General features: G+C 46.7%; 7 non-coding genes across 7 annotated transcripts; 2 read left to right on the top strand and 5 right to left on the bottom strand.

Moving 5' to 3' along the window:
* Nucleotides 1-1,913: 1,913 nt before the first annotated feature.
* Nucleotides 1,914-1,987, bottom strand: TRNAI-AAU. The gene has a single exon. It is a non-coding gene; the product is annotated as a tRNA-Ile (tRNA).
* Nucleotides 1,988-3,720: 1,733 nt separating this feature from the next.
* Nucleotides 3,721-3,793, top strand: TRNAV-AAC. Its single transcript has one exon. It is a non-coding gene; the product is annotated as a tRNA-Val (tRNA).
* A 716-nt stretch (nt 3,794-4,509) lies between these two features.
* On the bottom strand, nt 4,510-4,582 carry TRNAV-AAC. The gene has a single exon. It is a non-coding gene; the product is annotated as a tRNA-Val (tRNA).
* Nucleotides 4,583-8,835: 4,253 nt separating this feature from the next.
* On the bottom strand, nt 8,836-8,909 carry TRNAT-AGU. Its single transcript has one exon. It is a non-coding gene; the product is annotated as a tRNA-Thr (tRNA).
* Nucleotides 8,910-13,991: 5,082 nt separating this feature from the next.
* On the top strand, nt 13,992-14,064 carry TRNAV-UAC. Its single transcript has one exon. It is a non-coding gene; the product is annotated as a tRNA-Val (tRNA).
* Nucleotides 14,065-18,909: 4,845 nt separating this feature from the next.
* On the bottom strand, nt 18,910-18,983 carry TRNAI-AAU. The gene has a single exon. It is a non-coding gene; the product is annotated as a tRNA-Ile (tRNA).
* A 312-nt stretch (nt 18,984-19,295) lies between these two features.
* TRNAI-AAU lies at nt 19,296-19,369 on the bottom strand. Its single transcript has one exon. It is a non-coding gene; the product is annotated as a tRNA-Ile (tRNA).
* Between the last annotated feature and the right edge of the window lie 973 nt (nt 19,370-20,342).

The following is a 20,342-nucleotide window of genomic DNA, read 5'->3' on the forward strand; positions in this document are numbered from 1 at the left end:
GGCTGAGAAAGTTAATTACTGAAGCCTGTGGTCTGCAGGTGTTGGCAGTAATGCTACCTCCCTTTTTCTACCCCGAGTCAGCTAGAAACAAACATGGGAACTGTGTTTTGCTAGCAATCTTATCAACAAGGTCTTGTGACCCGTCTAGAAAATGCACAAGAAACACAGAACTAAATGTTTTGGTTGGCAGCGATTATGTGAAACCTGTTTATTCTTAGAATGACCTAACCCGTAAGAGTCTGGTTATAAAAGATTGTGTACAGCAACAATAAAGCCGTCACTTGGGCCATCAGCCCAGGGGACCCTCCTGTTCCCAAACTTTCTCTTCTCTCTTTTTTTCTTGCATTCCCCTACCCTCAGGACCCTGACCTCGGTGTTTGTCGCGCCGGTCGCGACAGTGGGGGAGGCCTGTAGCCCACAGGGCGGGGATGCCAAGGGGATCCCTGCGCAGGAATCATACAGCTCCTGTTAAATAGGCACATTTACCACGGTGGGTCACAGATTTAAATGTAAATACGGAAATGTGAACTTTCCACAAGAACACATAGGGAAAGGTTGTTACGACGGTAAAGTGCAAACGCGGAAACTAAAATCTCACATCTGAGCATTGTAACTACAAACATGAGCATTTTTGTGCAAGACAGAATCAGTCACAAGGGGAGTCAAAAGGCAAATGACAAATTAGGATGTTTTTGTTTTACATCATAGACAAATGACAATGGTCCTCATATTTAACGAGAGCCTGCAAATCGGTAAGAAAAAGACGAATACCCCTGTGTGTGGCTATCAACACACAGTGCACAGAAAATTCAAATGTCCTATATGTATGCCAAGAGACTTAGACGGACTCATTAGAGAACTGTAAATAATGAAACACTCCTGAGCATCCCTTTCTTTGCACCTATCAGATGTCAGAAGGAAAGCATGGACGGCAGCACTGTGTAGTGAGGACTCATTCATTCAATAAACAGCCGTGGAACACGGACTTTACACCTGCTGCGGATACGTGCGCTGGGTACACTTGGACCTAGACTCAGTACCATGACACAGGCAGGTTTCACTCGTGACCCAAAACCAAGTGAACTGCTCTCAGTGACACGATTTTCTAACATAAGCACGTCTCAGCAGGTGAAACAAAAGTCAATGGACCCTCACTTTAAAAATCTGGAATACATGGAAAGCAGGGAAAATGTTTGCATTTACATGCACAGAGAGTTCGTTTTAGGCTCAGAGAAGGAAAGCATTTTTACTTACAGAAAGTCTAGAAGGACATTTGCACGTCTAGCGGAGCTTAGGACGATCTGTGGGCTCTCCAGCAGATTTCAGGATGCGTGGCACCCGTGGGCTCACTTCCTCAATGCCAGAAGAGCCAGCCAGTTGTGATGACAGCAAAGATGTCCACACATGTCCCAATATCGCTTAGTGCTGTCTTACAGATTCTAGAAATCAGCTTCAACGAATATTGGGGAAATGAAATACTTTGGAGCAAGTGAGTGTGGGGGGAAAAAATTGAGTATCTTGGAAATTCCATAAAAAGAGTTGGAAACGCTACTTCCCGGCTGCAAATTGTTGTAAAGGCTGAAGATGGGCAAAGGGCAAGGTTTTGGGCAAAAGAATTAATTGTAAAATGACAGAGTGAATATACCAGGCACAAAATAAGTTCCGCTAGTAATAACAAACACCGTTGTTTTTTTTAAGTTATAATAAATCCAACTGATTTCTTCTTCTTTAACGAATCCCGTGCCCAAGGTACTGGGTGAGCTCATGACCCTGACGCTGTGATCGTTTTATGCTCTACGAACCGACCAGCGGGGAAACGTGGTTGACAGTGATCCTTCACACCTCCAAAGTGTAAGACTTGGGGGAGCGGAGGTAACCGTGAACTCAGGGGGTTAGGAGGTAAAAGGGACCACTGGCCCGTACGGGGCTCGAACCCGCGACCTTGGCGTTATTAGCACCACGCTCTAACCAACTGAGCTAACCGGCCACACCCGCGCCCCGGGCCTGTCCCTCAATCTTTCCGCCTCTGCTCCTGCGGTAGCTCTTCCTAGAAAACCACGTTTTCATAGTTTTCTCATTCCACTCAATTTTCCACAACAGAAACACTGAAAGAAAAAGTCCCCTTCAGGCACACGTGATCCGCACCCACTAGCAAATCTCGTCTCCCCCAAATCCTAACGTCCCACCCGAAGAGACGCACAGAAACCGGGCTGGGAAGGGGCGGGGCGTCCCGTTTCCCTCTCTCCGGGAAAACACCCGCGGCAAACGCAAGGCTTCCCCAAGCTCTGGGATCAGAGCGCAGCAGGTCTCCGCAGGGCCCCGAGGACTCCGCTCCTACTCGCCGGGGGCGGGTGCCTTTTCGCTCCTCAGGGACCTTCTGGAAGGCTGTGCTCTCCTCGGGCGGCGAAAGTGCTCTGCGCACACGCGGAGCGGGCAGCACACCGCGGGGAAGAGGGGGGATCGGGGCGGATCGGCGCACACGGGGAAGCGTCCTGCGCTCAGGGACGAGCATCCGGGTGAAATGACAACAATCCCGCTCAGAATCCCGGGAAGCGTCTTCCCCCTGCCCCGCCGACATGGAAACGCCAGTCTTTCCAATCCGCCCGGAAACGCAAAAGACGCCAGAAGGAAACGTCATTTTGCAAAAAGAGGACCCGACTTGGAGGATGTCTCTTCTTGATGGGAGACTGTCTGTCACGACACAGAAACCGAGACTGAGGTCCTGGCAAAAGGATAGGTGTGCAAACCCACAGGACATAACCGAGAGTCTAGAATAACACCGGGCACGCATCGCCAGCTGATTGTCAACAACGGTGCCAGGCAAGTGGACGAGGGGAAGGGTAGCCTTCGCAGCAAATAGCGGGGACGCTGGAGAGCCACCACCCACAGTAAAACCATCCGCGGTCCCTAGGGAAACGCCAGGACCGTCGCAACGAGAGGGCGTTTGGTACGCACAGGCGTGAGGGGGCGCGTCCCCTTCCAGCTCTGGGCCCTGCTGAGCCGTGCAGATGGGGCTCCGGTCCCCCTCCCAAAGGTCACTGGCAGTCCCCTGAGGCGTGGCGGGCGCAGTTTGTGAGCGCGGCCCTCCCGCTGTTGGATTAGCGACGGCGGCGGGTATGGGACCCGAGCGCGCCCAGCGCGTAGCAGGAGCCCGTGACATGTCCCCGCCGCGCCGGGCCAGTGGCGTCGTGGGCACCGAGCCCCGCCAGGCAACGTCCCACGGTCTGGCCCCCACGGCCGTCCCCACTCCGCGCGGCACGCGGGTGGGCACACCCCCCTCTCGGGCGTCAGCTTCTGTGGGTCAAGCGGGGCCCGCGCGCAACGGGCCCCTTCCAGAGTCAGTCCACCGGATCCGGGTCAGTATCCCGGCCCGGACCCGTGTCTGGCACCCAGGAGATGCAGGTCACGGAGCCCTCTGAGCTCAGGCAAACGTAAGCAGGACCCCCCCCCCCCCCCGCCCCAGATGGAGGAATTTTCCGACACCCGCCAGACCCCGAGGCGGCCTGCACTTTCTGTCCTGCATCTGGAAAGGCGTTCTTCCCCTAGACGGTGTTTCCTTGGAGCGATTCACTGCCTCGAAGGTTCTTGCTTTTAGTCAAGAGAGAGGCGGAATAAGGTTGCTATTTCCCGCAAGGAAAGAGGCCTCCAGTGGGAACAAAGCCGGGAGACCCAGAGACCGGCTAGTCTCCCCCGGGGAGGAGGCGAGTGGGGTGCGGCGTAGTTTCCGTAGTGTAGTGGTTATCACGTTCGCCTAACACGCGAAAGGTCCCCGGTTCGAAACCGGGCGGAAACAGCCGTAAGCCCGCTTTTTCTCGCTTTAAGCAATGCTTCCCAGCGCCACCCAGCACCCGGATCCGCTCCGGTGCCCCTGCTCCGCACTCAGGGCCCGGACGCCGGGTGCAGGGACAGCGTCCGGCGAGGACTCGATGTGGGAAATGGACGGCGTCCGGGGAGCATCGCCCTTGGTTCCCGACGGTTTCCCCGTGGTCACATTTGCTGCAGCGGGTCACTTCTGCGCACCGGCCCCTGCCTGTCCCCGGGTCAGCCCTGTGCCCGCGGCCCAGGCGAAAGCAGTAGGTGGACGCAAGGTCGTGCGGGGAACTCCTGGTGCCCTCGAGGAAGGCAGGCGATTCCCGGACAGGACGCAGCACTTAGCGTCACAGGAAGGCGATGCTGTCGGTAAAACCAGAGCAGGTTTTCGTGAAAAGGCTGCGTGAAGACAGAGGAGGCACGGGCCCCCGCGCGGAGGGTGCCCACTACGGGGTCGAACACGGCTTATCCGCGGGGACCTGAGAGGTCTTGGGGTGCAGCCCGTGGGAGAGGGATGTGATGTTGAAGGGAAGCGGGGGGGGGGGCAGGAGGGCGCGTGTTGTCAGAAAGCCTTTGGGGACGCAAGGGTCCGCGCTGGTGGCGTTGGGGCAGGTGGCAAAGGTGTGTGTTCGTGTGGGGCCCCGGGCAGGGCGCAGGGTCTCAGGCACTGGGAGCAGTGCAAAAAAGCGAGCGAGCGGCTGTTTCCGCCCGGTTTCGAACCGGGGACCTTTCGCGTGTTAGGCGAACGTGATAACCACTACACTACGGAAACCGACCTGCCGGGGCCGTTTCTAAAATCCTTCTAGAATGTCTCGTGGAACGTACACCCATTTTCTGGGTGCCCCCAAACCCGGTAACTTTGAATGATTTTTCTTTGTACGCATCGTCACTCACGATGACTCTCTTTCTCTTACACGTTTTGTTGTTAAAATAACAGTACAGAAAACTCCGTAACTCGTAACCACACATAACTGAAACCCAGAGTCCAAATTCCTTCCCAGGCTGCAGGCAGGGGTTCCCGGGGGTGGGGGTGGGGGTGGGGGTTGGGGGGGTTCTTGGGGTCCGCTTCTCTTCTGACCTGGAAAAGCTGGGGACGCCCCAGACCTGCCGGGCCATGCTGGAAACTCAGTCTAGCGCGGGTGGGGGACCGTCCCAGTTTACTGCCGGGCGGGGTGACAAAGGGAGCCCTTTGGGCGTCCCCGTGACTGGACTTCGTGTCCCCGCTTCCGTTCTGGGTGCCAGTGCTCAGGGACCGTGTCAGTCTGCCGAGCGAGTTTGTTTTCCTCCTCGTGTACCCTGACGTTCGTCACTCTTTCCCCCTTCCCAGCATTTGTCTGGGACTAGAAGGTGCTCATTGCAAAATGATGTGTCTTCAAACCCATCGTGAGAAATTCGCGGCAGGACCGCGCTGTGACTACATCGGTCAGAAATGGCAAAGCTGGAAAACCCCTCCGGTAACCCAAACTCGGACGGGTCTCAATGCTGCCGGAAACAGAAGCGAGGCAGTATTTCCTAGAGGGCAGGATCTTCAGTCTTACTTTTTATTCTGACATCGAGTGGACAGCATAACTTCTGGTTCATTTTTTTTGAAAAATAAGTTGATTAGATATTTTAAAGGAATTAATGAGCAGCCCACAAGGTGCCCAATCCTGACCTAGGCTCTGGAGGTACCAGGCGTCCTGAAAAATCGGACAAGCCTGGGGAAGCAAAGGGCATGTGCGCTGATTATTATAATATGATTGCACAAAATAAGTCATTTTATTTTTTAGTGTTTATTTTTGAGACAGAAAAAGAGAGACAGAGACAGAGAAAGAAGCGGGGAGAGGCGCAGAGAGAGAGGGAGACACAGAATCGGAAGCAGGCTCCAGGCCCCGCGAGCTGTCAGCACAGAGCTGGATGCAGCCCTCAAGGTCACCCACTCCAAGATCATGGCCTGAGCCAAAGTTGGAAGCTAAACGGACTAGCCCCCTTGCCCCCCCCAATTTATTTTTAAAATTGCCAAATAAAACTACAGAGATAAATGCTCATACTTTTTCACAGATGCATACAAATGAGACAATTTTACAACTCCTAATGATTAGGAAAGACTGTCGGAAGAAGTGATCACCGATCTGAGACTTGATAGATGAAAAGAAATACGTTGGTGGAGCAGAGGTGAAATGAGGCCTGGGGGTGGGGAGGGGGGGATCGGCATTAGGGGCAGCATGGTAGGTCCCGGGCCAGGGCACGTGCCATGGGACCCAGGAGTAATGAGCACTCATTAACTTGAGTTGGTGGAGAAATAGGATTTCAGTTAAAGATATGACATATTGATGAATTTCCGGGTCTTATTTGGGATCGAATTGTAGAGAACAAACATTCTCCTTTATTATATTTAAATACTCACCTCTCCCAGCAGAGTTTCGTAGCACTGTTTATTATTTTTATTTCTAACAGAAGTCAGTATTCCACTACAAGAGATCTACAGAATAAGTCTTCTGAGACGTAACATTCCTTCCAAATGGCTCACAAAAGGAGACATCAGCCGGTTAGACCTTTAGGGGGAGAAGCAAGAAACAAAGGAAATGAAACTGATTGTGTGAGAAATGTTGTGCACATTACCAAGAGCGGGGAGCATGGCACTTATGGAGTATGATAAAAGCTTTAAAAGTGTTTTTTAGAATGTAGAAGAAATAGAGCAGATAAACAAGAAAATCTCAAGTCTTGGGGTTTAAAGTTTTTTTTTCCAGCTGTATTATTTTTTTAGAGTTATCTAGCTAGTAAGTGCACCAAGAGTTTTCAGATTTAAAAGCACTTTTTTATTTTATTTTTTAAATTTACATCCAAATTAGTTAGCATATAGTGCAACACTGATTTCAGGAGTAGATTCCTTACAAAGCATTTTTAAAAAGCAGTTGCCTCCAGCTTTTTTTTTTTTTTTTAAAAGGGAATCTTGTGTGCTTTGCCATTCTTTTTTATCCTCTCCTCTTTCAGATACAATCATATTACTCCTCGTTCCAAAATTTCTGGTATATTCCACAGTCCCTTAACACATTAAAAGGAGAAAACAGTTATAACGTTAGCTGATTTACACTAATTTATATTAGAGTTTTTCCCTCGTTCCTTTCTTTCATTTCTTTTGAACTGGAGTGGATGAAAGGCAAATGAGTAGACAACTCCAGGTTTACTAATGGGTGTGGAAAATAGTTATAAACATATAAAAAAACCAGAACTCAAAACCACAACGACTGAGATGCTGGGAAAACTGGACAGCCTCGTGCAAAAGAATGCGGGTAGATCATTATTTATACCACACACAAGAATTAACTCAATGTGGGTTAAAGACTTGAATGTAGAAATTCTGGAAGAAAACACAGGCAGTAGGTTCCTTGACATCAGTCTTAGCTGTCTATGTATCTGTGGATCCAACTCCACACGCCAGGGAAACAAGCAAAAATAAACAAATGGGACTACATCCAACCAAAAAGCTTTTGCACTGCGAAGGAAACCATCCGTTAAAATGAAGACAACTTCCTGAATGGGAGAAGATATTTGTAAATCATCTATTTGATAAAGCGTTAATACCCCAAACATATAAAGAACTCACACAACTCAACAATAAGAAAACGACCTGATTAAAAGATGGGCAGGTGATCTGAATAGATATTTTTCTAAAGAAGTTATACGGATGGCCAACAGGTACGTGAAAAGATGTTCAACATGACCACTGGAAATGCAAATTAAAAGCAAATGAGATATTACCTCACACCCGTTAGAAGAATTGTTATCAAAAAGGCAAGAAATAACAAGTGTCAGAGAGAACGTGGACTGTGAGACGCTTAACCGACTGAGCCACCCAGGCGCCCCTGTTGCAGCATGATTTCCAATAAGCAAGACACAGAAACAACCTGAGCGTTCGTCAATAGGTGAATGGATGGGGAAAATGTGGTATATATACAGTGGAACAGTATTCAACCATGAAGGAGAATGAAATCTTGCCATTTTTGACAACATGGGTGGACCTCGAGGATATTACACTTACGGGAAAGAAGTCGGAGAAAGACGAATACCGGATGATCTCGCTCATATGTGAGAGTCTAAGAAACAACACGAATGAACAAACAAAACAATATAAAAACAAACTCATAGAGGCAGAGAACAGGCTCGTGGTTACCAGGGGGGAAAGGGGATTCGAGAGGAGGCAGAATGGAAGAAGAGGGTCAATTGTATGGTAATGAAAGGGAACTAGAATTTTGGCCGTGATCACTTTGTAGTACATACAGATGCCTAATTATAATGTGCACTTGAAAGTTATCTGGTATTATATAGCAATTTTACCTTGGGGGGGGGGCAAAAGCCACAACCACTGAAGCTAGATCACTAAGTCACTAGCCTTTCTAAACCAAATAGGGTCCTTGTAACAGTGGCATAGACATCAGTCACCCGGAGACTTGTATAAATGCTGGATTTCAAGCCCCATCCAAGATGCGGTGAATTAAATCTTTCATTTTAATGGAACGCCAGGTAATTCATGTCCTCGCCAAGGTTTGAGAAGCATGGCTCTGATCCAACATACGATTCACTATTCGGTGGGCCAAAGAGCGATCTGATGCAAAATTGGGGATGGGGGAGGGGGAAATGGCCATTCAAGGAGCCAGTCAAGAAAAACAGCTGTTTACAACATCCTAGTTGGGAAAGATTCTAGGGGGCGAAAATGACGAAGACAGTCACAGAGATCATGTATAACCTAAGTGGTGGAGTGCCTGAGGTTTGGTCTAAAATGGCAAAAGAAGACCAAGGGGCAAACCCCACTTTTCCTAGGCAATCCCAGTGCCCAGGTCATAGTCATAGAACAAGATCTGAGTATCTCAGCTCTCAGCACAGGTATTTCGGCATTTCTATCACTGTCCTATTGGGAGAAGTGTGTTTTTGTTTTTAAAGAAGAGTCTTCCCCTAAGGCTGTCCCTTCCACCTCTGGTGCTTCGGGGATGTGAATTCAAATTCTCTCCACTTCTCAGCTACTAAATCACAAAAGCTCGTGTGGAAAGGCCCCGCTGGGAGTCGAACCCAGGATCTCCTGTTTACTAGACAGGCGCTTTGACCAGCTAAGCCACGGAGCCCACAGCGAGAGCAGTCTCCTTTGTATGTAATTTGAGGGTGATGTCACTGTCTGGTCTGACCAATGTGGTTCTCGAGAATGTGTGCCCAACAAAAGCGCATCCAAACTAATTCTCAGGATCTTTATCACGTTTTCTTCCTTTCTCCCGAAAGGTGCACAGCAGTGTCGATACGCTGCACCAGGAATAAAAACTTCCTCAGCCACTGGACCGTTGCAGTAGGCAGCCAGGTGGTCGCGCTTCCCGGAGTCTTCACAACTGCTTGCTACGGAAGGTGGATTCAGCTTGGACTCTGCCACACGGGGGACAATGGTGCCTCTCAGCCGTGCCGACCCGAGGCTTTCCTGAAGTGAATCACTTGGCAAAATGCTGGCGCTCAGGCGCTGGCGGTTTTCTTCCCTTTGTGGCTCAGCGGCGGCCGTTTATCCCACGTGAAACTATGTTCCGTATTTGCGGAGAGGGGCAGTCTGCTGTGGCACATGGGAGGCATTAAAAATACACCACGCTTCTTAAATTCCACACCTGGCATGCTAACTGGAATTTAAGTAGAAACTTGGAAGAAATTAAAAAAGAAATTATATACGAATATCAAAACACATTAGAACTTTACTGGCGTATTATTTTCTTACACTTTCCCTCCAAGCAACATTGGATAGACGTCTTCTTACTCTCACCCTCCTTTTTCCTCTTTAAAGTTGATAGCGATCCCTTTCTTTCCGAAAAACGGATACTAAACATTACCCGGGAAAAGGCATATGTTCTCATTCCAAGAAACTGGAGCTGGACAAATCCTTGAGATCGTTTCTATCCCTCGGACAACGCTGGGGGAGTGCGCTGTGACACGCGCCAGTTAAACACACGGATCTATAATACAATCCCACAAACTTCTAGAAATAATTCCTCAGCCCTTGGTTGGGAGCAGAGTCGCTGAGCCCTGGCTGCTTAGCCCCGCCCGCAACATCCAGGCAGGGGTGGGGGTGGGGAGGGAGGGGCTAGAAAGCCCCTAGCTGGAAGAGGACAGGCGGTAAGGAAAAGCCCCAAAAGACCAGTGAAGGCGACCTCCAGGCCTGGTCCTGCAAAGAGGAAGTTCAGGTGACAGTTTTGCAGCATCCTGGGGGCGGGAAGTGCAAATAAAACGGAAAAGAGTGACACGGGGGGAACTGGGAAGCTGAGGGTTGAGGCTTAAAACCAGCAGAGTCCAGAGTCTGGTGTTGCCGGAGAGGGAGAAGACAAATCTGATATGCCCGACCTACAGGGAGTCCCAGCCCTGCTCCCTGGAAGCTGCCGCCTGTAAATCCATAGGGAGGGTGTAATCGACCATTCGTAAATGTAAATAACGTAGAATAGTCAGGAAATTCCACCTCCTCTCTCTCTCTTCGTATTGAGATAAACGTAACCGCTTTCTCGACACAGGTGGAATTAGGTGCTGGTTGTCTTCCTGTACGACCAGAAAGTGGGGGATGATTGGATTAGGGAGGCTTTGTCTTGTGTGCGAAACTTACTTCCACTGTGTAGTGTGGTCAACATCAGAAGAGACGAGGGAACAGCGGAGCCAGTTTCTCTCCGAGTCATTCTCTGCTCGCCTAAATCGTGGAGGAAGAAAGACACTTGCTAAAAGGACAAGAGCAAGCCAGCCCCGTGGTTGAATCTCGAAAGTCTGGGTTGATTTTTAGACGAGATACTCACTGCGTCCCTCAACCTTCTCCAGGAAACACCTTCAAAATGCCTTTCTCATTAGCAAGCATCTGTGGTCCAGGAAGATGTGATTGGTTTAGAGACACAGACAGACATGAGGTGTTCAAGTGTGCGATTCGGGGACTCAGACCAATTCATCTTGTGCTCAGTTTCCAAGACGTACATCCCTTTATTTTTTCATAATAAAGAGCAAGTGATTTTATTCTTTAGAACATTTTTATTATGTATGATAGGATGGATGTCATTCCCCTAAGGTCTTTTTGCTTTTGGATATATCTTCGTGTCTGTCTCCTTTCGAGCTTGTGAAATACCATGTTGCAGTTGGTTGATCTCTGCACTTTCACCTAAGTTTGATTTGTCATATCCCTGAGGATGTGAATGAATCCTAAGACTTATAGTTTTTAACTCCTAATGGTGACTGCCAAGTTGATTCATTTACTTTCTGGTATTCTATCAATTTAAACAGATAAAATACTGCGAAGATATCGTACGTTATTCTATCATTCGAGAAAGTAACCAAGCAATAAATCCAGCATGCAAGAAACTAGCAGAGGTTAGAAATAGCACACCCTCAGAGGACGATTACATGTGTGGGAGAAAACATGTTTTTTAATATGGTAGACTAAATAACAATCCACTATCACGATACTCTATCCTACACGTTTCTCTCTCTTTTTTTTTTATCCTGTGTGTTTCTCTCTCTCTCAAACTATACTGCAGAGGGACCAAGCCAATTGCATTAGTAAACTTCCCTCACTGCATTTTTGCATATAATAGGCACCAAAGGCACTAATATATTTACAACTCGTGTAAGGGTTAAATTGTAGCGTAGGGCTAAGCTAGAGCTTGAGAGGTAACAGCTTTGTGCTGACACTGTAGCTTGAGAAATAGCAGCTTTGTTTTGACACTGAAGGTTAAGAGATAACAGCCTTGCTTTACTCTTGTAAATTACACTTCATTCTCTTGTAAATTAGGCTTCACCAATTAAGGGAACAAAAGTTCAAAGAAAAGTGGACCAGAGGCAGGGTCAAGGAGATCAACTCGTCACAGAAATTCTAAAATAATCACCCCATCCGGGAACTGTTTCCACCTCATCTGGGAACTATTTCTTTGTTCTGTTCCCAGGTGATGATAAGACGATGTGGTCGGCTATAAAAACTCTGTACCCCGGCTGTTCGAGGCCGCACTCTGATCAAAAGTGTCGGTCCCGATCGGTCGGCCTTGCCTCTCGTAGCAACAAACTTTGCTGTGACTGTCATTGGTGCCCTTAGCATTCTGTTTCAGGAGTCGTGTGGATGCAACACTGGTAAATAACATTGAAAATGTTTAGATGCACATAAAAAATAAGTAAGAACCCTCAATAGAAACTCTCAACCTTCCAGCCTACACAGAAACTAGTTATATTTAATGGTTTTTTTTTCAGAAATGTCTTGAGCTATAGGTCTCACTTGAACAGAACTGCTTTAACTGATTTATATTAAATACTGACATTTTATAATAAACGATAAGAGCAGTAGAGAAACTGTTTCTAACATGAACACACAAAGGAAACCCTGGTAAATAAAGGGAAGATGCCATCATTTAAGAAGTCCTGATATTATTGTATACAAAAAGCAAACAATTTGATAGGGACATCAAGCGCTTTGTAAGTTATCTTAACTCTTAAGTATTTTTGCAGTAGCCCAATGTAAAAAGGATTGGTAGGAGATGTGGGTATAAAGTGTATCTTAATTATTTGAAATTCAGTATTTTACACACATTTCATCCTCCTTTTCAATCCGTTCTTAGTTTCTAAATAAGTTGGAGTACTGAAATAAGGCACTGTATTTTCTCCTTCGTACATTTTACAAACTGTTACACTTTCAGGGATGTGGGGATCATCGCTAGGATATTACGGGTGCTCTTGGTCCCGGCCTGGGTTGAGGCTGTCTGCTCTTCCAAAATTCATCTTTCTCACTGCAGCATCTGAAGTTCAAGTTGCCTCCATTTTGGAAGTTGCTTCCACCAAATTCATTAAAACCTCCATGCTCTTTCTTTCCTAGACTTTCATCTAGAAAGAGCCACTCGCTCCTTTCCATGACAAGTGTCTGGCTGGCTCACACACCTCTGCAATTTACTCTTACTTTTGTAGCATGGGTGCCTTGACACCTAGCATGTACTGGAACGTGATATGTATTTGGAACAGCTTCAAGGACTTCATCACATCTTTTGCTACTGGCTCAGGCTCGTCCCGCTGCCTGGGGGAGTGTGGCGGTATTTCTAGAGCGTGTATTGTAAGTCCTGGAGGGGGATCGGGGTACCGGCCGAAATGTCAGCACTGTTCTGGTCTCCAGGCGGTCGGTCGGACGCGTGAGATACAGAGCCCCACAGTCCCGCAGAGGACAGTTTAGATACAACACCTGCTGTAACTCGCTGACATTCCTGGAAACCACACGCGCTCCTTCGTGCCTTCACGTCGCCACCAGACGCATGTCTGGCTCATGTCTAAAGATCCTTTGTGCTCTTTCTTTGCTCTGATATTCTTTGATGCTCACATCTAATGAAAGATGAAATAAAGGCTATGTGCGGGCCACGGCTGCTGCTGCTCTCTCTCTCTCTCTCTCTCTCTCTCTCTCTCACAGAGGCAGCCCCACACGTCCACTCAGTCTCCGTGTCTGAGAACTTTTCCTTCCGTGCACGGACATGTGGGGGCACAAAGAAATAAGCCAGCAGCACACATACTCCAGCCATGTCAAGGCCGCGAACTTGCCATCCGCAGAGACAAGGCATATATATAAACAGCCTCACGACCCTTTTCCAAGGTCTGCAAGTTCTAAGCTGATTTCACAGTAACACTAGATATTTATGGTGGGGTTGATGCTGATCTTAATGGATGTGGTTTTTGATCCTGTCTCTTGAAACATGCAGGAGTTTCAGGACAAGGGGCAGAGAAGGAGTTCATGCGGCTGCTGCTGAATTCAAGGATAGTTTCCATGAAACATAAATGCACTTTTTTAGTGTCATCTCAAGAAGGATATATATATATATATTTTACCTTTGTATTTACTGCTGTATCCCAGAGCCTTGAAAAGTGTCTGGAGCATAGTAAGCTCTCAATAAATATGGGCAGAAAAACAATAAATGTTGACCAGACTAAGAGTGTCCCAGGAAGATAGAAAAATGGATGGTGTCTCCGAACATTCAAAGTCATTTTCATACTATATTTTCCGGTGACAGTATTCATGAAGACTTTCAAACTTGTGTATGTAAAGTTCATCTGTCCCACACATGCTCCCTGGGCCAAGTTCATAGGACTTCGTTCTCAGTCATAATAACAATCTATACCGAATTTTGGTCTTCTTTTCTTACCTTGATTCTAGTAAGAGCACCTGGGAAGACAGGTTACCCCTAGGTTCCATGGTGTAGTGGTTAGCACGTCTGCCTTACACGCAGAAGACCCTGGGTTCGATTCCCAGTGGAACCACAAACTTACCTTGGCTTCCATTCAGGAGAGGTTTGGAAGGTTCTTCTTTTCCTTCCAGACCCTTAGATAGCCAAGAACCCGGTGGGTTGTGCGCTCAGTTTCCCCTTCTGGACACTCGCCCAACTGGGCTGTGCAGTGTGGGGCCACGCTGCCTTGCACAGAGGATTTCCCTGGCTTTCGTGATGGTTGGGGGAAAGCCATCAGCAGCAAACGTGGAATATTTTAAATGAGTGCACAGCCAGGGCCTGACTGGAAAGATTATTATTTTAATTCCATCGTAGTTACAATGTTAAGGATTTAAAACAACATCTACTTTAGCAGGTTTGAGCAGTGTATTAAAGGAAACCCCAAGTGTTGGATGCCAGAAACGGGAAGGCTCCAGGTTTCATGCAATTAGACATGTGCAGTTTCCCACAGAAGCAGATTTGAAGGAGAGCAGATCAGACGTTGTTTTGTGGTTTTGTAAGGAAACATGAACTTTCACCCTCTAGAGGGCAGAGAGTTGCTACAGCACCCACGGGGGGAAATTTGGCACTATTAAATACAATGGAAAACACACTTATTTATTTTTTTTAAAGCACTATGTGATTTTTTAATGTCTCCTCATTTCGGTGGTAATCTAAAACCTGAGGATAATAACAATCGCCCAGATCTGAATTTCTCCACGTATTACAACACACGCACACAACATTAAAGCCATACCTTCTCCCCAACTAGAAGACAGACTTCAAGGTCCCTGTAAAGGAGAACTAAAAACACCTACGTCAAGCAGATCTGCCTTGCAAGAGCTCCCAAAGGCGACTCTCTGGGGAGAATGGAAGGAGCTCCAGAAAAGCCATCTAGAAGTAAGAAAATGGGAACTGAGATCCCAACATGCAGCTAAAATTCCCCTCCTCTCAAATAGAAATTTCAGCTTAAAACACTGGGAAGGAACCTGGGCACGCACGCCAGTCCTGAGACGGTAGCAGCAGCAGAAACTTCTGGGGGAGGAGAAAGTGAGGAGAAGCCCTCCGCGGAGAGTAGCTGGTGAAGGAAAAAAGAAGGAAGGGGGGGATTCAGAATCCCCCAATCGGAAGACGCAGAACTCTTTCCCAGTGGATCCCCAGCCCTCTCCCCAAAGACATCTATTAAAGATACTGTATTTTTATGTAGGGATAGAAGAGGATGGCCTTGAACTAGGAATCCTGTAAACGATCCCAAGTCTCTTCCCACAATATCTGAACGAGCTTTATTTATGCAAAGCGACTATAAGAAAGCCCCAAGGCAAAATATTTTAGCTGATGAAAATTCCTCCAAAAGTGAAAAGGCAGAAGAAAACTGTCACACAGCTCTCAAAATTGAATCAGGCATCCTCAAATAAGCATTTTTTTGGATTTGAAAAAAATCACACGAAGTCAGAAATACAAAAAATTAAAACAAAAAGAAAAAGGCTCAATAAAATGTCATAATAATTAAATTTATAATCCAGGAAGTTTCTGTGATAGAAGTCCAGGACCAGATTGGGGGAAAAACAAGTTATATAAGGGTAAATAGATGGGGGTAACTGTTACGACAAAAATGCAAACCATCGTAGGTGTCACAAGAAACTTCTTAAATGAGAAAAGAAATATCAGGGGTGTCTGGGTGGCTCAGTCGGTTGAACTAACTCATTATTAGTTATGGAGAATGCCAATTAGTACCACAAGGAGATAATACTTTAAGTCTATTTAAATGTTTCAAATAGGCTGTCTAAAATTTAAAAGTCTGGCAATACCAAATGTTGGAGAAGTCTGGAGCAAATGGAGCTCTCACAAAGTATTAATTGGAAAGTAAAATGGCCTTACCATTTTGGAGAATATTTGGTAGCTTCTTATAAAGTCAAACAGACATTGACCAAATGATCCAGCAATTCTAGGTATTTACCCCAAAAGAAATGAACTCCTAGGTATTTACCCCAAAAGAAATGAAAACATTGCTGGGTAATTTTATGTGTCAACAAGTCTAGGCCACAGTATTCAGATATTTGGCCAAACACTAGTTTAGATGTTGCTGTGAAGATGTTTCTTGGATGAGATTAACATTTAACCAGTAGGTTTTGAGTAAAGCGAATTACCCTTCATAACGTGAGTGGCCTCATCCAATCAGTTGAAGGCCTTGAAAAAAGAAAGACCTTTCTCTCCTGAGGAAGGGGGAATTCTGCCAGTACACTGTAAAAATTTTTTTTTAATTTATTTGTTTTGAGAGAGAGAGAGAGAGAGAGAGACAGAGAGAGTGTGTGCTTGCACGAAAGGGGGAGGGGCAGAGACAGAGGGAGAGAGAGAGAGAGAGAGAGAGAGAGAGAGAGAGAGAGTCCCAAGCAGGCCCTACGCTGCCAGTACAGAGCCCGATGTGGGTCTTGAACCCGTGAATTGTGAGATCCTGACCTGAGCCAAAAGCAAGAGTCAGGCACTTAACCACCTGAGCACCTTGCCTTTAGGCTGGAGCTTTAACCTCAGATCTTTCCTGCATCTCCACTCTGCTGATCTACCCTGCAGATGTGGGCTTGCCCAACCCTCACAACTGCCTGCGCCAGTTCTTTAAGATCTCTCTCTCTCTCTCTTTCTTTTTCTGGAGAACCCTGACCAATACAACATACGTCCACACAAAGACTTGTGACATTAATCTTCATATGAAAAAGTCTATTCACATGTGAATGGAAAACAGACGGTGATATGTCTGTACATGGAGTACAATTCAGCAAGAAAATGGAACAAGCGACTGATACATGCAGCAACATGAATGAATCTCAAAAATATCGGGCTGAGCAAAGGAAGCCGGGAACATGAGACTACGTACTCATGGTTTATAAGAAATTCTGGACAAGGCAAAGCCATCACGATAGAAAGAACATCTATAGTCGCCTGGGGCTGGGATGGGGGTGTAACGGAGTAGAAGGGGTTTGTAAGTTTCCTATTGTGATTGTAACAAATTACCACAAATTCAGTGCTTGAAAACAACATACACTTACTTTCCTCCTGTTCTGGAGGTCAGTCCAATATGGGTCAGCGGTACTGCATTGCTTGGTAAGCTCTAGGGGGAATTTTGTTTCCTTGCTTTGTCCAACTTCTAGACGCTGCTGGCATTCCTTGGCTAACAGCACTGCACCTCTTCAACCTCTATTTCTATGTCACATCTCCTTCTGTGACCCTGACCCCTCTTAGAAGGGCCCTTGTGATGACATTGGACCCCATCTAGATAATTCAGGAAAATCACCTCATTTTAAGATCCTTAGTCACATGTGCAATGTCCCTTTTGCCACGCAAAATAATATATTCATAGACCTCAGGGGTTAGGAGGTGGACATCTTTGGGGGGACATCCTTCTAACTACCACAAAGCACAGAGGAGGTTTGGGGGATTGTAACGGTTAAATTGTAGTGTAGGGCTAACGTGTAGCTTGAGAGATAACAGCTTTGTTCTGACACTGATAATAAACTTACCAAATTCTACACTTAAAATGGGTGCATTTTATTGTACGTAAATTATCCCATAATAAAGCTTGTTTGTTTTTTTTTTAAATATTTATTTATTTTTGAGACAGAGAGAGACAGAGCATGAACGGGGGAGGGTCAGAGAGAGGGAGACAGAATCCGAAGCAGGCTCCAGGTTCTGAGCTGTCAGCACAGAGCCCGATGCGGGGCTCGAACTCACGGACCGTGAGATCATTGCCTGAGCTGAAGTCGGACGCTCAACCGACTGAGCCACCCCGGCGCCCAATAAAGCTTGTTTTAAAATGGAAGGATCGGAATCTTACACACACCGTTTCGAATTCTGCTTTTTTCACATAGTCATACATCTCCAGCATTTACCAGACACAGACTAGCGGCTAATTATTGCATTCTGAAGAGTGGAGCGATTTAAACAAATTTGTTCATAATGCACAATTTTCTTTAGGGGTCGGGCAGAAAGTGCTTTGCTTGAACATTTCCGCCTGTTCTCAAGTTTCCCCAAGCTGCCTCCCTGTGTGCATCGCCTCCAACAGTGATACAAAAGGTTAGAACGTTTCAGGTTCAACTTTGCTGAATATGCCAACTTTTTTGAAACTACGCTTTCATTTCGCCAAAGGCACAGTATCGAAAGTGCTGCTTGAAAGCTCTCAAAACACTGATAAGATGCCACCTTATACAGCTAAGTGAAGAAGGCAAATTGAGCGCATATGCTGACTTAGGGGAAGAAGAGAAAACAAGAGGTTATGTAAACATTTGCTTGTGCAAAGAGAAGTGGAAAGAATACCTAAGGGGTCTCCTATAGAAGTTGGAAATCACCACTGGGTGCATGACAGGGGCGGGAGGAGACTTTTCACTGTACCTTTTAATATTTTCTAACTTTGGAACACATGAATATATTTTTACCCCCAAAGTAAACGTTTTAACGGTGAGCCCGCTGTCAGAATGTTTACAACGAAGCTGCCTTTCTTTCCTCCTGTGTCGATATTAATAGGAGCCTGCTTCCCATATAGCTTCAAACATCTCGTTTCATCTCTCATTCAACTAGTGAAGCCCCAAGTGTGGACGTGCACAAAGTGCGGGTGGTCTTACAATTTCTTCCCAGTTGGAAACAATCCAAACAGGCCAGTTTCCGTTGCAAGAATCAGTTTCCGTTGCAAGAATCAGTTTCCCAATGGAAAAAAAAAATCGCACAAAGGTAATTTTTTTCCTTTTCCAGGTCCCTGCTGACCTTTGTGGACAGAAATCAAACAAGGACCTACTAAAGCAGGAAGTCAGAGAACCGTGTTCAAATTCTCTAAATTCCGCATTGGTTGAGGCCTGGGGATGAGTCCTAGACTGACGGACTCCGGTGTTTAAACGTAACAAAAGCCGCCCCCATGTGGCCAGTACGGGGCTCGAACCCGCGACCTTGGCGTTATTAGCACCACGCTCTAACCAGCTGAGCTAACCGGCCACCGAGGAAGGACCTCTCGGTCTGCGGGACGTGTTACATAAGCCAAAACCAATTCAGTTTTTTTTTTTCCAACACAAACCAATGAATTCTCTCTCATCCTGGCCCCGCCTCGCCTAAATGTACCCGCTCTACTTTGTTCAATGTCTTTTAAAAACACTTTCTATTCTAGCTTTCGTTTGTTACTTCTTAAAATCATAATAAGAAGACATGAAGGTCCTACAGCTCCACGCCAAGTGTTTGACTTCAGCAGTCGGGTCCGCCCGGGTCGGGGAGGGGAACTGCGCGCGCAGCGACGGTAAAACGGTGTCTGCCTGGCCCGTTTGGGGATCGAACCCGCGACCTTGGCGTTATTAGCACCACGCTCTAACCAACTGAGCTAACCGGCCACCCGACGGAAGGGTGGCCTCTATTGTGAAGATGTAAACAAAAATCCTGGACACCGGTTCTTCAAGTTGGAGGAGTGGGAGGAAGGGGGAGGGGAGAGAGGAGAGGGAGGGGAGGAGGGGAGGAGGAAAGGGAGGAGAGGACAAAACAAAAAAAATGCCAAAGACGGACAGTTTTTTAAAAAAAGTCCCGCCTTCTTCCCATTTCGCTCTCCCCCACCGCGGTGATGGGAAAAGCAGCGAAGGTTAACTCGTGGCTTGAATGGACGAACCCTCCTGTCGCGAGTCTTTCTCAGATCCCGGTTCTGACCCGAGAGGATTCGGACCAAAGCCGCCCGGCGGGACTTCCTTTCTCCCACCCACGTGTCGCAGCCTTGTCTTCCTGAAATTGATTTCCAGTTCTTCAATCTGGACGCAGATCCTTCGTCGGACGTACGTAGTGTGCGTGTTTCCCTTCAGTCTTTCCTTCCCTTTCCATTTCTTAATGATGTTTTATAACGAGTTTTTTTTATGAGAAGTTTTAAATTTTGATAATGCCAATGTATCCCTTTGATAATGTCAGTTTGCTCCTTTTAATGTATTTTATGCTATGCTTTCCTCCCTAAGAAATATTTGCCTACTACAAGGTCATAAGTGATTTTTCTATTTTATAGCTTTAGCCTTACCTCCACTTGTATTAATTTTTGAGTATGGTATGAGATAGGGGTGAGCTTAATCTTTTCCCCCACGCTCTGCAGCTCAGAGAATGCTTGGGAAGAGAAAGTAGTCCGGCACCAAACCCAGACGCATTCAGATACCAAGTTGCAAAGAAGCTTGCAAAAGAGATTGAGAGAAGGTCTGTAGTTTATCCAGTTGTTCCAGGATTATTTGTTTTAAAGACTTCCTCAACTGATTGGCCTAGGCATCATTGTAGAAAATTAATTGATCGCGTGTGTGTGTATGTGTGTGTGTGTGTGTCTGTCTGCTTCTGGACTCC

Source organism: Prionailurus bengalensis, chromosome B2 (genome assembly GCF_016509475.1).
Source record: "Prionailurus bengalensis isolate Pbe53 chromosome B2, Fcat_Pben_1.1_paternal_pri, whole genome shotgun sequence".
Taxonomy (NCBI): domain Eukaryota; kingdom Metazoa; phylum Chordata; class Mammalia; order Carnivora; family Felidae; genus Prionailurus; species Prionailurus bengalensis.